Source organism: Notamacropus eugenii, chromosome 1, assembly GCF_028372415.1.
Source record: "Notamacropus eugenii isolate mMacEug1 chromosome 1, mMacEug1.pri_v2, whole genome shotgun sequence".
Taxonomy (NCBI): domain Eukaryota; kingdom Metazoa; phylum Chordata; class Mammalia; order Diprotodontia; family Macropodidae; genus Notamacropus; species Notamacropus eugenii.
The window spans coordinates 416,538,082-416,553,950 of record NC_092872.1 but is presented as its reverse complement, the minus strand read 5'-3'; the positions used below and the strand labels follow the sequence as shown (position 1 = coordinate 416,553,950).

Genomic DNA, 15,869 nt, shown 5'->3' with positions numbered 1-15,869 from the left:
GAGGAGAGAGTGAGGCTGGTGACGTTGCAGAGCCCTGCCTCGCTTACGTCCAATTCACACTGAAGTCAAGACATCACCTTCCTGATATCATTGGTCTTTGAAAGGAAAAGACAAACAAACAACAAGCACCAGTAACAATAACAATCTGCTGAAATCTAGACAAATGCTCTTTAGAGCAGTCCCTTAATTTACCAGTCTATTAACCCTGTGGAAAAGGCAAATGAAACTAGTCTGGTATGACCTGTTCTTGATGAAACCATGCTGGCTCTTAGTGATCACTGCCTTCCTTTCTCACAAACCATCCCATTTATAGAATATTCTAGATTTAGGAAAGGAATCAGAGTCAATGTCACAGGCCTATAGTTCAAAGATTCTGCTTCCTCGCTTCCCTGTTTTTGAAAACTTCAAGTCCTGTAGGGCATCTAAGAAGCACTGGCCCTGCAATCAGGAGGACCTGAGTTCAAATCTGACCTCAGATGCTTACTAGCTGTGTAACCCTGTACAGGACACTTAACCCCCATTGCCTCCAGAAAGGAAAATTGGATCCTTTAAAAATATACGATTATTACAGCTGTATACGAAAACTGAATGGCAACAAAATTCAGATAAAAATGTGGACAACATTGGTATTAACATACAGCATATTATCCCATCTCTTGACAAGCAAATAGCTAAAGTACAAGGTCACATGTATTCTTAGTTGCCAATCTCTCTTTTAGCTTTACTTAAGCATCTGAGGGCATCATGCATTTTCAATACATTAAATTTGTAGCATATGCCAAAATTAAATTTATTTGTGAAAATTTTTAAAATAGCAAAAGAAACAGAGGCATTTTTGCCTTTATCCAATCCTGTGATGCCTGTCCCATTTTCCACAATCTTTCAAACATCATTAACACTGGCTCAGCAGTCACAGATGTTTCCAGACTGTGCCATAAGAGGTAATCCATGCAGGCCTAGTGACTTGAACTCATCCCCAGAGAGCTAAGACAAGTGTTCTTTTGGTAGAGGAAGGAGTACTGAACAGTGGAAAGAATGATGACTTTAGGTTTAGAAGAACTGTGTTCAGTTCCTGCTTCTGACCGTGGGCAAGTCATGTATTTTTCCCAAGTCTCACTCAATTTCTTCGTCTGTAAAATGAAAGCGTTGGATTAGATGGTCTCCAAGGTCCCTGACAGCTCTAAATCAGTGATCTCATCTCCTTACTTATCTTGGGTTTTGATCTCTTATGTAAGCCTGCTTTTGTTGTATCCACTTAAGTCTTTCCCAGATGTCTCCAGTAGCTTAAAGATGACCTGATAGCTAAAAGGTCAGTGGTAGCTGAGAGTGTGCACTAGAAGCACCTGTCAGGCTGCAAAGGCTTTCAGTTCTGTCATTCAAGGATAACATGGGCTAAGTCTGGACAGGCTAGTGCCCAGAACTGTAAGTAACCACCCAGGTGATTTATTTATTTTTTCCTCAACAAGTCATGAAGAGCTGTCTTCTAAGATTTAGAGGGAATGTGACTGTTCTAAAGGAGAGAATATCCATGGAGATAAAGTCATCAATCTTTCAAAGTCTCGAAATGAAGAGGTGAGGTCATCTGATGGATCTGAGGGGAAATTCATGAAACAACTGGACACTTGTGGATCAAAAGATCATAAGATCATCATCATATAACAAATCATGTTAGGTGATAATATAGTAATTATAGTAATGATAATAACATCCAGCATCTATATAGCACTTTAAAGTTTGCAAAGCATTTTACATATGTTATCTCATTTGGTCCTTATACCAACTCTGTGAGATGGGAACGATTATTATCATTCCCATTTTACAAATTAGAAAACTAAGTCATAAGAGTTTAAGTGATTTTTCTAAGATCACATAACTAATGTCTGAGGCAGGATGTGAACTCAAGTCTTCCTGATTACAAGTCAGGCTATTTATATTATACCTAGCTCCTCAAGGACAGGGACTGTTCTTTTTTTTAATCTTTGCATCTCTAGTGCCTGGCACATAGTAGATACTTAATAAATCCTTATTGAATTAGTGAATGAACAAATAACTAAAAGGAGAGAGCAAAAGGTTTAGAGTTTGGGTTAACAAAATCAAAACAAAACCACAATAAAGCAAAAATATCATACCATGAGACATTGATAAGAAACAACCAGTTTATTCTGTGATAAAAACCTCACTAAGCAAGTAAAATACTGCTGGGTTGGTCATAATATTTGGGTACAAGAACTGCAGGAAACAAGAGAGACACCAAGAGATGAATAAAAGGATTTGGAGCAATTGTGTACAGGGGTCAGCTGGGCTTAGAGGGAATGGATTTGTAGTAGACTTAAGCAGCTAGTGGGGTTTTGTAACTTTTTCCCCAGCCCAGCTGGACTGCCCAGTTGAGAAATCAGACCATCAAAGTGACCCAGGGTTAAAGCTGGGCACCGGAGAGGATAACAAGAAATATATTGGAAAATAAATACTGGTTCAAGAAACGAAAGAGGCCAGCTCAGTCACTTCCCTTTTACATCAGGAAATGTTTCCTTAAAAATAAAGGTCAGTTCCCTCCCTTCTTTGCTACAATGGGAGACTATGGGTGAGGACATTTCATATACTATCAAGCACAGTGGATATGTTAGTGGGGTTTGCTAGAGTTCTTTTTCTCTCTTTTAATCTTTATTATAAGGGTTGACTTATAGTAGTCTACTTGGAAGGGGAGGGAGAAAAGAATATTTTCAAAAATGAAGGTATTACATCATTTACCTCTTGAAAAAGAGGTGTTGAACCTATAATTCACAGAGAGTTTGCATTTTCTTCCAACATGACTTATGTGGGAATTTGTTGGGCCCAACTACACAATTATGTATTGAAGGCTTTATTTTTTTCTTAGGGGAGGGGGTGTTAAATGTTCTCCATATGAGGGGAAAGAAACAGGAAGAACAGATTAGTTTTTTAAATGCTTGGTAATTAGAACAATTTTTAAAATAAAAGAAGTTTGATATAAAAACAAAAGATATTTTAAAAAGATTAGAAAAAAAGATTGCATGGAAATCGTAGTCATCAAATGGCTTCATAAAAATAAATTGACTCTATATTAAGAGACAGGAAATGACTGTTTACTGACATGGAGTCATTTCCAAATCAGCTGTCTCTGTGTGCAGTTAGATCATCGAATGTTTGGAGCAAAGGTCAAAATCAATAACAATTTAGAAGAAGGGATAAAAATGAGAGAATGACTCTGCATGCAATTACAGTTGCTCCAACAAGACCTGTGCAAACAAGCTATCGACTGCAGAAATGGGAAACAGACAAAAGTAGTGGCACTAAAGATGAAGATGACAAATGTAATCGGTATAAAACATTCACAGCAAGGAGGCCAAGAGAGCCTAGAAACCATCTCAACCAATAAATGCTTGAATATTTTACCGAATGGAGAGATGTGGCAGCCAAGGGAAGTACCAACTCATTTGTAAATGCATAAAGGCACAAAAGAATACACACTTAATTGTAAGATATTATGGAGGGGTTTGGCCAAAGAACAGGAGCAGAATAGATTCATAAAACAGTCAGAAGCAATGGAGGGGAAGACAAGTGTATAGGGAGTTTGGCAGGATACTTAGCTATGCTAGATCATACTGAAATATCTGTCCATAAATTGGGAAGTTGGTAAATTGATAAATGGTTGTCATGTGCCTACTCTATCCCAGACATTGTGCAAAGCTCTGAAAATTCAAAGAAAGATAAAAGATAGTCCCTTCTTTCAAGTATCTCACAATTTAATGAAGAGACAACAGACAAGGAGAATGTGAGAGATAATGAGGTATAGAGGATAACACCTAGGTTACAAGCCAAAGTAACTGGGAGGAGTTACTCAATAGTAATGGGAAAGTTAGGAAGAGAGGAGGGTTTGAGGGGAAAGATCATTTCAATTTTGGACATGTTGAATTTGAGATCTCTATAGGACATCAAGTTCAAGATGTCCATCTAATCAGCAATTAGAAATGCTAGACTAGAAGTCAGGAGAGAGGTTAGACAAGCTGATCTAAAAACCATCTGCCTAGAAATGGTTACTGAAATCAGTGGAGCTGTTGAGATCATCAAAGTGAAATCGTATAGAGGGAGAAGAGGAGAAGGTTTAAGATAGAGCCCCAAAGGACTTTCACTATTCATGGCTGTATCAGTAAGTACCCTAACATACACAGGGGGGCCTCTATCACGGGTTCTTAGATCTGCCTTCATAAAAGGAAAGGCAACTTTAATCAAGTACATATATCATTCCCCTAGTTCAGGGGAGTCAGCACCCTGAACTTCAAAGAAAATTCAGAGAAATTAAAGATCAACAGATATGGCTTCTTCTGCCTGAATTCAACAGATAGTTGGACCCCAACTGTCTGACCATAGTTACCAGAGAGGGAAGCACTGACATCTGGATTTTCAAAGGGAGGGGGCGACTCCTTAAAGCAGCTTCCCAGAGCCCTCCTCTGGCACTCAAATCTTATAAAAACTAAGCCCCAAAGTAAAACCTCAGAGTAGCTATACACTTTTTAGAGCCCAGAGGGTATAACCCTCTGACCCAGTGCCTCAGTAAAAAAAAACAAAAGGTACTTGGGACCCTCCTACAAAACAACTGGACTAACTAAGCTTCCCACAATGGCCAGACACATCAATGAGTGAAAAAGATCTGTAATCACTATATTCAATCAGAGCCACTTTTAGTAAAACAAAAATAGCAAAAGATCCTAATTTGATTGCCATCACAATGGACATTACCTGGATGAAGATCCAGTAAAGAAGACTGAGGAGCAGATAGATAAGACAAGAACTAGGAGAGAGTAGAGTCACAAAAAAACTACAGAAAGAGAGTATAAAAGAGAAGGGGGCTGCAGAGAGGTCAAGAAAGATGAAGATGAAGAAAAGGCAGGTAAGATTTGGCAAGTAAATTAGAGATGCAAATCAAAACAACTCTGAGGTACCACATCACACCTATCAGATTGGCTAATATGACAAAACAGGAAGATGATAAATGGTAGAGAAGATGTGGGAGAGTTGGAACATTAATTCATTGTTGGTGGAGCTGTGAGCTAATCCAACCATTCTGGAGAACAATTTGAAACTATGCCCAAAGGGCTAGAAAAATATGCATACCCTTTGACCCAGCAATATCGCTTCTAGGACTGTATCCCAAAGAAATCATAAAAATGGAAAAGGGTCCCACATGTGCAAAAATATTTATAGCACCTCTCTTTGTGGTGGCCAAGAGCTGGAAACTGAGGGGATGCCCATCAATTGAGGAATGGCTGAACAAGTTATGGTATATGAATGTAATGGAATACTATTGTGCTATAAGAAATGACAAACAGGAAGACTTCAGAGAGGCCTGGAAGGACTTATATGAACTGATGCTGAGTGAAAGGAGCAGAACCAGGAGAACTTTGTACACAGCAACAGCCACAGTGTGCGAGGAATTTTTCTGGTAGACTTAGCCCTTCACAGCAATACAAGGACATAAAACATTCTGAATGGACTTTTGAGGCAAAATGCCATCCACATCCAGAGAAAGAACTATGGAACTGGAAAGCAGAATGAAGCAGACTGTTTTCTCTTGTGTTATGTTCTGTTTTGGTTTGGTTTTTTTCATAGTTTCTCCAATTCATTTTAATTCTTCCATGCAGCATGACTAATGTGAAAATGTATTTAATAAGAATGTATGTGTAGAACCCATATAAGATTGCATGCTGTCTCAGGGAGGGAGAGAAGAGGGAGGGGGAGAAAATCTAAGACTTACAGAAGTGATTGTAGAGAACTGAAAACAAATCAGTTTTGAAAAAAAAGATTTGGCAAGTAAGAGAGAGCAGTTTAGAGAGAACAATTTTAGTGGAATAAGGTTGGAAGCCAGAATATAGAGAGTTAAGAAGAAAGTGAAAGAAAAGACAGTAGAGAAACCTATTGTAGGTGGCCTTCTCAAGTTTAACCATGAAAAGCAGGAGTAATAGGATGATACCTAGTGGGGATGGCTGGATCAAGTGAGTTTTTTGATGTGTGACAGACAAGGGCATGTTTGTAGGCAGCGAGGAATCAGTCAGAAGATGGAGTTGAAGATAAGTGAGAAAGTGGGGATGATAGAAGAGGCAATCTTCTGGAGAAGATGGGGTAGACTGGGTTAACTTGTGCATGTAGAAGTGTTTGCCTTGGCAAGCAGAAGGGTCACTTGTTTATGTGAAATAGGAATGCAGAAGGATGCCAATGACAGAAGGCATCTGGAGGAAGAGGGGAGAAGAGAGAGCTCTCAGTGAATGGCCTTAATTTTTTCAGTAACATGTTAGGCAAGGTTCTCAGCTAAGAGCATGGAGGAAGGAGAGCCATGGAAGGGTTGAGGAAGGATGCAAAAGTTTGGAAGAGCCACTGTGGAGAATGGGATGGTGAGTTAAGGGAAGTATCAAAGGAGTGCCTTGCAGCAGTGAGAGCCCAGCTAGGGTTATGCAATATAAATTTATAGTTGCCTAGTCAGCATGGCTTCATGATTTTCTCCAGTCTTGTTCAACAACACATGTATAGAAGCAAAGGTATAGATAGCGATATTGATCTAAGGCTGAGATTTGGCAGGGCAAGTTCAGTGATAGGATAAGGGGTTAAAAGACTTAAGAGAAGAAGAAAGTAATAGAGTTGAATTGATTTACCAAAGGATGGAAATGGGGAAGGGAGGACAGGGTGGCTAGGGACTGGGAGAGAACTGCAGAATAGAAGGATTGCAGGTCATCGAGTAGATGAAGAACAGGATTTGAGGTTGGAAGGCGGAAGGACAGGTGAAATGACAATAGACTATGATTAGATAAAGGGATTTCAGAGTTCATGAACATGCAAATGGTACATCTGTGGGTGAGATAAGGGTAACATCTTTGTATGTGACTGAAGTAGGGTGAAGGAGTAGGTCATGTGAAGTGAGTAAATTGAGGAACTGTGAGATTAGGGTGTTTGACAGAGTATCAGTATGCACATTGAAGTCTCCCAGTATGAGGGCAGGAGTTGAGGAGGAGAGAAAGGAATGTCATGGAGGTATGTAGATAGCAGCTATTAGAATTTTGATTGGGTAGTAACTATGGATTGAGTGAACCTCAAAGGAAGAGACATTATTGAGGGATGGTGGTAGAGAGAGAACATGAACATGGCAATGGAGAACAAGGAATTTTCCAATTCCCCCACCTTAACCAGTAATTCCAGAGGAATGAGTGAAAGTACAGCCAGTGCTTGAAAGGGAGGCCAGGAAAGGAGCCAGCTCTCAGAGAGAGCCAGAAGATGGAAGGAATAGGAAAAGACAAGATTTAAGATGAAAGCAAGTTTATTGGAGCAGGCATTCCAAAAGAATGGAGGAAATTGAGTAGACATGAAATGGGACAGTTCTTATGGTATTTGCCTAGAGATCCTTTCTCATCACTGCTAAGAGGAAAACTACCACATATAGACTCTGCATGCACTGGACCACATGACAAAGTAGCAATGAAGTTAGGAAACTTGGCTGGACCTGACTAAGTACATACAATAAAAAGTCTGTGCTTCTGAGAACACAATTTTAAAAATAGTCAAGAATCAGTTCAAGATATATCAAGATGTAGAAGATTCCAAGAGAATAGAAAAATCAGAGAGTACTTTTATTTTTTAAAAAAATGCCAACAACCAAGAAAATACAGAAAATCATTAATCCATTTTCCTACTTTCTCATCTCTATAAAATCTCTATGAAAATACTCTATGCTCCCATCAAGGATATCATTGATGAAAACAGGAGAAGGGAACAAGTTGTTGTTGTTCAATCATTTCAGTTGTGGGGTTTTCTTGGCAAAGATACTAGAGTGGTTCGCCATTTTCTTCTTCAGCCCATTTTGCAGATGAGGAACTGAGGCAAACAGGATTAAGTGACTGGCCCAGGGTCACACAGCTAGTAAGTATCTGAAAGCCAGATTTGAACTCAGGAAGATGAGTCTTCTTAACTTCAGACCTAGCACTATCTCCACTGTGTCACCTAATTGCCTTTCACAAATGATTTTTTTACAGGAAAATACTTCTTCATTATCACAAAACTGAGAAGCATGAGGAATATAAGATCACACTGTCTCTTGTTTATTGATTACAAAATACCATCTGATTTGGTGGAGCAAAATAAAACTTAAAACGAAAATAAACATACCTCATGAAAAAGGTATCTTCCATACATATTTTAAAACTAGACAATATTCCAGGACAGATGTAGCCAGGAAGATAACATTATTCAATAATCTGCTGATTACCAATATCCATTGAAGCATAAAACAGAAAGACATATGTTTGCCATATGTTTGTCACTGTCATGGCGGATATTCTGCACAGTCAATTAGAAGAGGAATCCTGTATTGACAGCAAGAGTTTCCTGTTTGCAGATAACATTGCACTGATCATATTGAGCCCCAGAACACTAGAAGGCCTCTTGAGTGAGATCCTCTTCAAAGAAATTGTCTTAGCCATCCACACAGGAAAAATAGAAATAGATGAAGGATGTGTGTTACCTATATGATGATATGCAAGTAGTTGGGAAACTGATCAAGTCGGTCATCAGCACATGGATTGTGTACATACACTGGAGATGGGCATTGCATTGGGTCCACCTCTTTAACACCAATATTCTCCCTGTGATACTATAAGGCTATAAACCACAGAATTCAATTTCAGAAAAAGCAAAATTTTATTTTAGCCAAAGAGCAATGACTAGTGGCTATAAGAAGGCTCCAATATCTTAAATGTTAGAAATGGTACCAGTTATATCCAAGGGCTCAGGTTGGGCATCAAGGTCAATGAGTCATAGAATAAGAAGAATGAGAGAGGTTAAGGACTCTGAAAGATGGCAGATTTGGATCTCAAAGGGAATGATGAAGAGGTCCAAGGCGTTAGTAGATGGAAGCAAATAGAGTACAAGAAGAAAGGGGGCAGGTCTATAACCCAAAGAGATCATAAGAAAAGGGAAAGGACTTAAATGTACAAAAATATTTATAGCAACTCTTTTTTGTGGTGGCAAAGAATTGGAAATTGAAGGGATGCTCCTCAGTTGATGAATGGCTGAACAAGTTGTGGTAGATGAATGTAATGGAATACTGTTGTGCTATAAATAATGATGAGCAGGCAGATTTCAGGAAAACCTGGAAAGATTTCCATGAATGATGCAAAGGGAAATGAGGAGACCAGGAGAACATTGTACACAGTAACATTATGTGAAAATCAACTATGAATGACTTAGCTCTCCTCAGCAATACAGTGATCCAAGACAATTACAAGGGACTCATGATGGCACATGCTATCCCACATTCAGGGAAAGAACTGATGTACTCTGAATGCAAATCAAAGCATACTATTTTCACTTTATGTTTTTTAATTTTTGTCCCTTTCATCTGTTTCTTTCACAACTGTGACTAATATGGAAATATGTTTTTTATATGATTTCATATATATATATAAAACCTATATCAAATTGCTTACCATTTTAAGAAGAGAGGAGGGAACAGAGGGAGAAAAATTTGAAACTCAAAATTTTGTAAAAATATATGCTAAAAATTATTTTTGCATATAATTGTAAAAAAAAAAAAAGACTTTTTAAAAAAAGAAGAGGGCAACAGGACTACACAGTCTTAAGGAAAGTGGGAAAGTCCTGGTTGGTCCTGGAGCAGAAAGAATTGGGATAGAGAGTAGGGAATGATAGAGGATTGATGCCAAAGGAATGATCTAGAAAGGCTTAGGAAGAATAAGTCTTTGAAGAGTGAACGATCTCCTCCTAAAACCTGTCTGTTAATCTCGAGTCTTTCTACCCTTTTGTACTTCATCCGGTGGTTACCTCTACTTTGAATTCATTTTCCTCCCTTGCCCATCCATATGGGCAATCCTATAGTTAACCAGTTCAGCTGCATAACTCTTTCAAATCCCTTACTCCCCTGTCCTATGCCTTGTATGTCCTACTCCCAGCCCTTGCCAAAACCTCAACCCTGGATCACTGCCACCTACTCAGGTGTTGATGGATAGAACTGGAAGAAATCAGACAATTGAGCTGACTGGATCCACTATAAATACGTATTATCTAACCTCAACTGAGTCCTCCCCTATCAATTAATCCTTCCTAAATTTTTCCTATCGCATCCCCCACAGAGATCATTCTAAACCTTTTCTTTCTTCCAACCTCTCACCCCTCCTTCTTTCCCCACCCTTTCAGCTTGAAGACCTCACCTCATATTTTACTTTGAAAATTGAGGCCATTTGATGGGAGCTCACTACTCTCCCATTCTTTTCACCTCACAACTCCCTGACAGAATGAGACATATATTTTCAGATACAGCTCCGCTAACATGGGAATCTGTTGTTTGACTGTTCACATTTGTTTCACTTTTTTTTAATATGAGGGGAGGGGCAGTTAGAAGCGGAGGAAGCTTGTGATAGGACTGCCAAAAAAAAAAAAAGGAAGAAAGAGAAAGAAAAGAGGATCATTGAAATATCCTTTCAGAAGAGAACAGAAGGAAGGCCAGAAGGAAACACAGCAAAGCAGTAGAGCTTTGAAAATTACATGCTGAATGTATAATCCTTAAAAGGAAAAGCAAGTTGTATGTAATAGATAGTCACAGATTCATGCAGAATCCTTTTTTTCTGTTTTACTTTTTGTACGTAAATGTTCGTTTAACTGGCGATATAAAGTTCAGAGTAAAACAGCAATAACAAAAATGTTTTAAACCCTTGATATCACCCCCCTCTACTAAAATTTCCTCCTTGCCAAGGCACATAATCCCTCTTGATCCCATTCCTTCCCATTCTTTCCTGCATATTGCTCCCTCAATCATCCCCTGACCTCCAATCTTCAATCTCTGCCTGCGTCTACCTGTTCCTTCCCTGAAGTCATCAAACATGCAAGCCTCTCTCAGTCTTAAAAAAACCTTCACTAGATCCCACCCTCTCCTCAAGCTATTGTCCTGTCTATCCTCTTTCCTTTTTTAAAAAATTTATTTAGTATTTATTTTTCCTAATTACATGTAAAATCAATTTTTAGCATTCATTTTTAAAGTTTTTAAGGTAGTAAGTTCATTTTTAAAGTTCTAAATTCTCTCCCTTCCCCCTTCCTCATGCCCCTCATTGAGAAGGCAAGCAGTTCTATATAGATTATACATGTGTAGTTGTGCAAAGCACTTCCACATTAGGCATATTGTAAAAGACAACATGAACCAAAAAAAAAAATAAAGAAAATTTTAAAAGTATGCTTCTGTATTCAAATGCCATAACTTCTTTCTTTGGGGATGGAGAGCATTTTTCATCAAAAGTCCCTCTTCTCTTGGATCATTGAATTGCTGAGAATAGCTAAGTCATTCACAGCTGGTCATCTTACACTATTGCTGTTACTTTGTACATAGCACATTTCACTTTGCATTAGGTCATTTAAGTCTTTCCAGGTTTTTCTGAGAGCATCCTACTCATCATTTCTTATAGCACAATAGTATTCCATCACAATCACATGGCAGTTTGTTCAGCCATTGCCCAATTGATGGACATCCTTCCAATTTCAAACTCCCTGCCACCAGAAAAGAGTTGATATAAATATTTCTGTATATATAGGTCCTTTTCCCTTTTTTAAAATCTCTTTTTGGATACAGTCCTAGTAGCGTCACTGCTAGGTCAAAGGTTATGCATAGTTTTATAGCCCTTTGGACATAGATCCCAATTACTCTAAAAAATAGTTAAATCAGTTCAAAATTCCACCAACAACGCATTAATGTCTCATTTTTCCCACATCCCCTCCAACATTTGTCATTCTTTTCTGTTCTCCAATTTCATTCTCCAATCTTAATAGGGCTGAGTTAGTACCTCAGAATTGTTTCCATTTGCATTCCTCTAATCAGTAGCGATTTAGAACACCTTCTCATATGGCTATAGATAGTTTTGATCACTTCATCTGAAAACTGTTTGTATCAGTTGATCATTTATCAACTGGGAAATGGCTCCTATTTTTATAAATTGGACTCAGTTCTCTGTATATTTGAGAAATGAGGCCTTTATCAAAGAAATTTGCTTCAAAAATTTTTTTTAGTTATGATTGCTAAATGTATTTCCCTCCATTCTATTCCCCTACTCTCTTTACTTTCACCTTGTCTCTCCTCAAAAGTGTTTTGCTTCTGACAACCCCTCCCCCAATCTGCTCGCCCTTCTATCACACACCCCCTTTCCTCTTTTCTCAGCCAACCACCTAGAAAAAGCTACCTTCCTTTCCTCACTTTTCACTCACTCCTCCACCCTTTGCGATCTGACTTCTGACCTTATCACTCAACTCTCCAGACTCTCTAAAATCATCAGCTATCTTTTAATTGTCATATTTGATGATCTTTCCTTAGTTCGCACCCTTCTTTACTTCTCTGCTACATTTGACACTCTTTAGCATCTTTTCCTGGCCACTGTCTCTGGGTTTTCACAGCTTTCACTCTCTCTTTCTCTCTCTCCCCACCCTTGTCTCTCTCTGTCTCTGTCTATCTCTCTGGTCCTTCCCTCTCCTATTCTGTCTCTCTCCTCTCTCTGTCTTTGTCTCTCTCTCTCTACTTTTCTCATCCTTCTTTATCTCCTTTATTGGATGTTCATCCATGTCAAACCCACTTGTTGTGAGTATCTTCCAAGAGCCCCCTGGGCTCTCTTCTCTTTTCTTCCTACATGTGCACTTTTTGATCTCATTGGTTCATTTATTATCTCCATGAATATGACTCCCAGATCTTATATAGATCCAGCCCTAATCTCTTGAGCACTGGTCTTGCATCACAAACTGGCTGCTGAACATTTAAAACTGTATGTTCTATAGACATCAAAAACTCAACGTATCTAAAACAGAACATAGTATCTTTCCACTCCTCTTCCAAATATCACTCTCCCTGTCTCTCAGATTTCTAACCTCAGTGTTATTTTCCTCCTCATTCTCACCCTATATATAGAAGCAATTGCCAGATCTTGCTGTTTGTCTCTCCACTCTTCTCACTACTCACACAGCTAACACCTAAATTCAAACCCTCATATGTCCTACCTGATCTACTGCAATAGTTTTCATCTTTTCATTTGTTTCTGGGCCTCAAGCCTCTCCCCAGCTCCAATCCATTCACTCACAGCTGCCAAAGTAATAATGCTTAAGCCCAGATCTGCCCATGTCCCTCCCCTACTCAAGAAATTCTAGTTTCCTGTAGCATCAAATATAAAGACTTATTTGCCCTTCACAAACTGATTTCAACCTATCCTTCTAACTTTATCACCCATTACCTCTTTCATGCAGAGTCCAGGACCTAGCCCCAAATCCACTCTTTTGCGATTCCTTGTATGTGACACTCCATCTCCCACCTCCTATCTCTGTGCTTTTGCAGGGATTGTCCTCTAGTACTCCATAGGGCCTTCTGTAGGTGCTGGGGCGAGGTGAGGTACAGAATAGGAAGCTGGCAATCAGGGCTTGGATTCTCAGGGTCCAGTGGATTCTGGCTTCTCCCCCTCAGTGAGCCTCCAGGCCTGGGAATGCAATCCCAGTCTTGGGGGAGGCAGCTGCTGCTCACCTTTGTTTCCCAGAATCCTTCACTTCCTTAGAGCAGCTTCTGCAAGAAATCTTTCCTGATCCTAGTGCCCTCCTTCCCCTAGCATTAAACTACCTTGTATTTATTGTGCATAGACATCCATTCATTAATTAATATTTATTTTCTTACTGAAAAAATTGAGGCCTTTGAACGTGAGCTCTCTTTATCTCAAAACCCCTTAACAGGGTGCAGAATGAGCCATATGTTTTTTGGACCCAGTCTATGGGGGAATTTGTTTGGCTTGACAATCTGTATTTGTTACAAGAATTTTTTTTCTTTTTTCAATTGGGGTAGTGGAGTGCACCCATACATAAATACGTCTGTATGTATGTACATGTTGTCTACCCCAATAGAATATGAAGTCCCTTAGAACAGGGACTGTTTAATTTTTGTCTCTGTATCCCACATATCTATAGTAGATGCCTAAAAAAAATGTTTGTTGATGTATTGATCTTTTTGACAGTGAGAGTTTTTGAGTCCAATGGTTACTGGCTTCTCCTCCCCCTCAGTGAGCCTCCAGGGAATGTAATCCTATCCTTGGGGGAGGAAAAGCAAAGGAGGATTCCCCATTTTGGGGGGAGGCATTCACTTGGAACTCTCCCCCATATAGCCACACAAAGACTGCTTTTCAAATGCACCCACTCCCTCCTCCCTCCCACTCCCAGTGGCCTTCCCAGAGGAGGAGGAGACTCCCAGTGGCCCCCTGAAATCCAGGAAAGGGTAAGCATTTTGTAAGAGACAGCCAGACCTTTGGTCGCTTGGAGGAGGCTGTCGGGAAGCCAGACCTGGCTAGACTGGCAGGAGGGGTACATCCTGGATGTCCCCACCTCCCAGGAACAGGACAAAACCGAACCCAGCCAGAAGTAACCAGCTAAGATGGCAGAGGGGAGGGAGACCCCGGGCAGGATGTGCAGATATGGGTCTAGAGCCAGTGGCCTGCGTCCCCTGCTGGTTATGCTAACGTACAGCAGCTTGGTAGTGGCCAGAGCTGGCCCATATATGTGTGTTTGCTTGTGTGTTTGTGTTTGTTTGTACAAGTTTCTCCCGTTGCCTAATTCTTTCTCATTCCTTCTTCCCTGACACTGCTGAACAAGAACACCTCATTGGCTCCATGGTCTGGGCAGAATAGGGTCATAGGGTCAGAAGCAATGGTATTTTAGGCAGCTAGAAGCAGATGGAGAAAGGATGCCATCCCTTGGGATGGGAAAGGATGGCTTCCCTTTAACGCTGCTCCTCAGCCTTCTCTCCCTTTCCAGAGCCTGGCAAAGGAACCCCTACTTCTAGTCATCCTGACCTCAGCTTATAGCAGACACACTTTGAGGCCAAGAGCAAGGTGGGTACTTACTGAAATGCTGTATCCCCACTGAGGCCTCCAGGACCCCAAGGCTAAGTCTGTCTTGGCTTGCTGGTTCCCTGCCATGTTTGTCTCTCTGAACTCCAAACAGTTGGAAGGATCCTAGGTAGGTGTCCAATCAGGCCAGGCCTTGGTAGCCCAGAGTGGGACTGTTTTCTCAGCTCTGGACACATGTTCACTGGAGAGAACAAAGATCCCTAGGCTGCTATCTTCCCTTTCCTGGGTAGTCTCAGCTGCCCTGTCACTCTTCCTGAGTGGGAACATGATAGAGACAAGGGAACAGTATGGAAGACAAAATGAGCTAGGGCTCAAGTATAGTGCAAAGAGCTCTGAAGTGGGAGTGAGGAGAGCTGGGATTGAATTTTGCCTCTTAGAGGATGTGTGTACGTGTACATAGATGTATACATGTATGTGGAGGCAGCTAGCTAGCTCAATGGATAAAGGGCCTGGCCTGGAGTCAGGAACTTGTTATTTCAGTCATGTCTGACTCTTCCTGACCCCATTTGAGGTTTTCTTGGCAAAGATACTGGAATGTTTGCCATTTCCTTCTCCAGATCATTTTACAGATGAGGAACTGAGGCAAACAGAATTAAGTGACTTGCCCAGGGTCACACAGCTAGTGAGTATCTAAGGCCAAATTTGAACTCAGGTCCTTGTGACTTCAGGGCCAATGCTTAGGAATCAGGAAGACCTGAGTTCAAATCTGGCCTTCCTAGCTGTGTGACCCTGGGCAAGTCACTTCACTTGTGTTTGCCTTAGTCCACTGGAAAAGGAAATGGCAAACCACTGTACTCTCTTTGCCAAGAAAACTGCATACAGGGTCACAAAGAGTTGAACACATCTGCACACCTGGACATAGGTATGTGTATGTAGATATCTATGTAATATATACACACCTCTGTGTAATCACTGGCAAGTTACTAAACATTCATGGATCATAGC

General features: G+C 40.2%; 1 long non-coding RNA gene across 1 annotated transcript in view; it reads left to right on the top strand.

Moving 5' to 3' along the window:
- The window catches only part of LOC140518811 (uncharacterized), a 41,756-nt gene that overhangs the window by 8,584 nt on the left and 17,303 nt on the right, over positions 1-15,869 (top strand). The gene's annotated exons all lie outside the window — the stretch shown is intronic.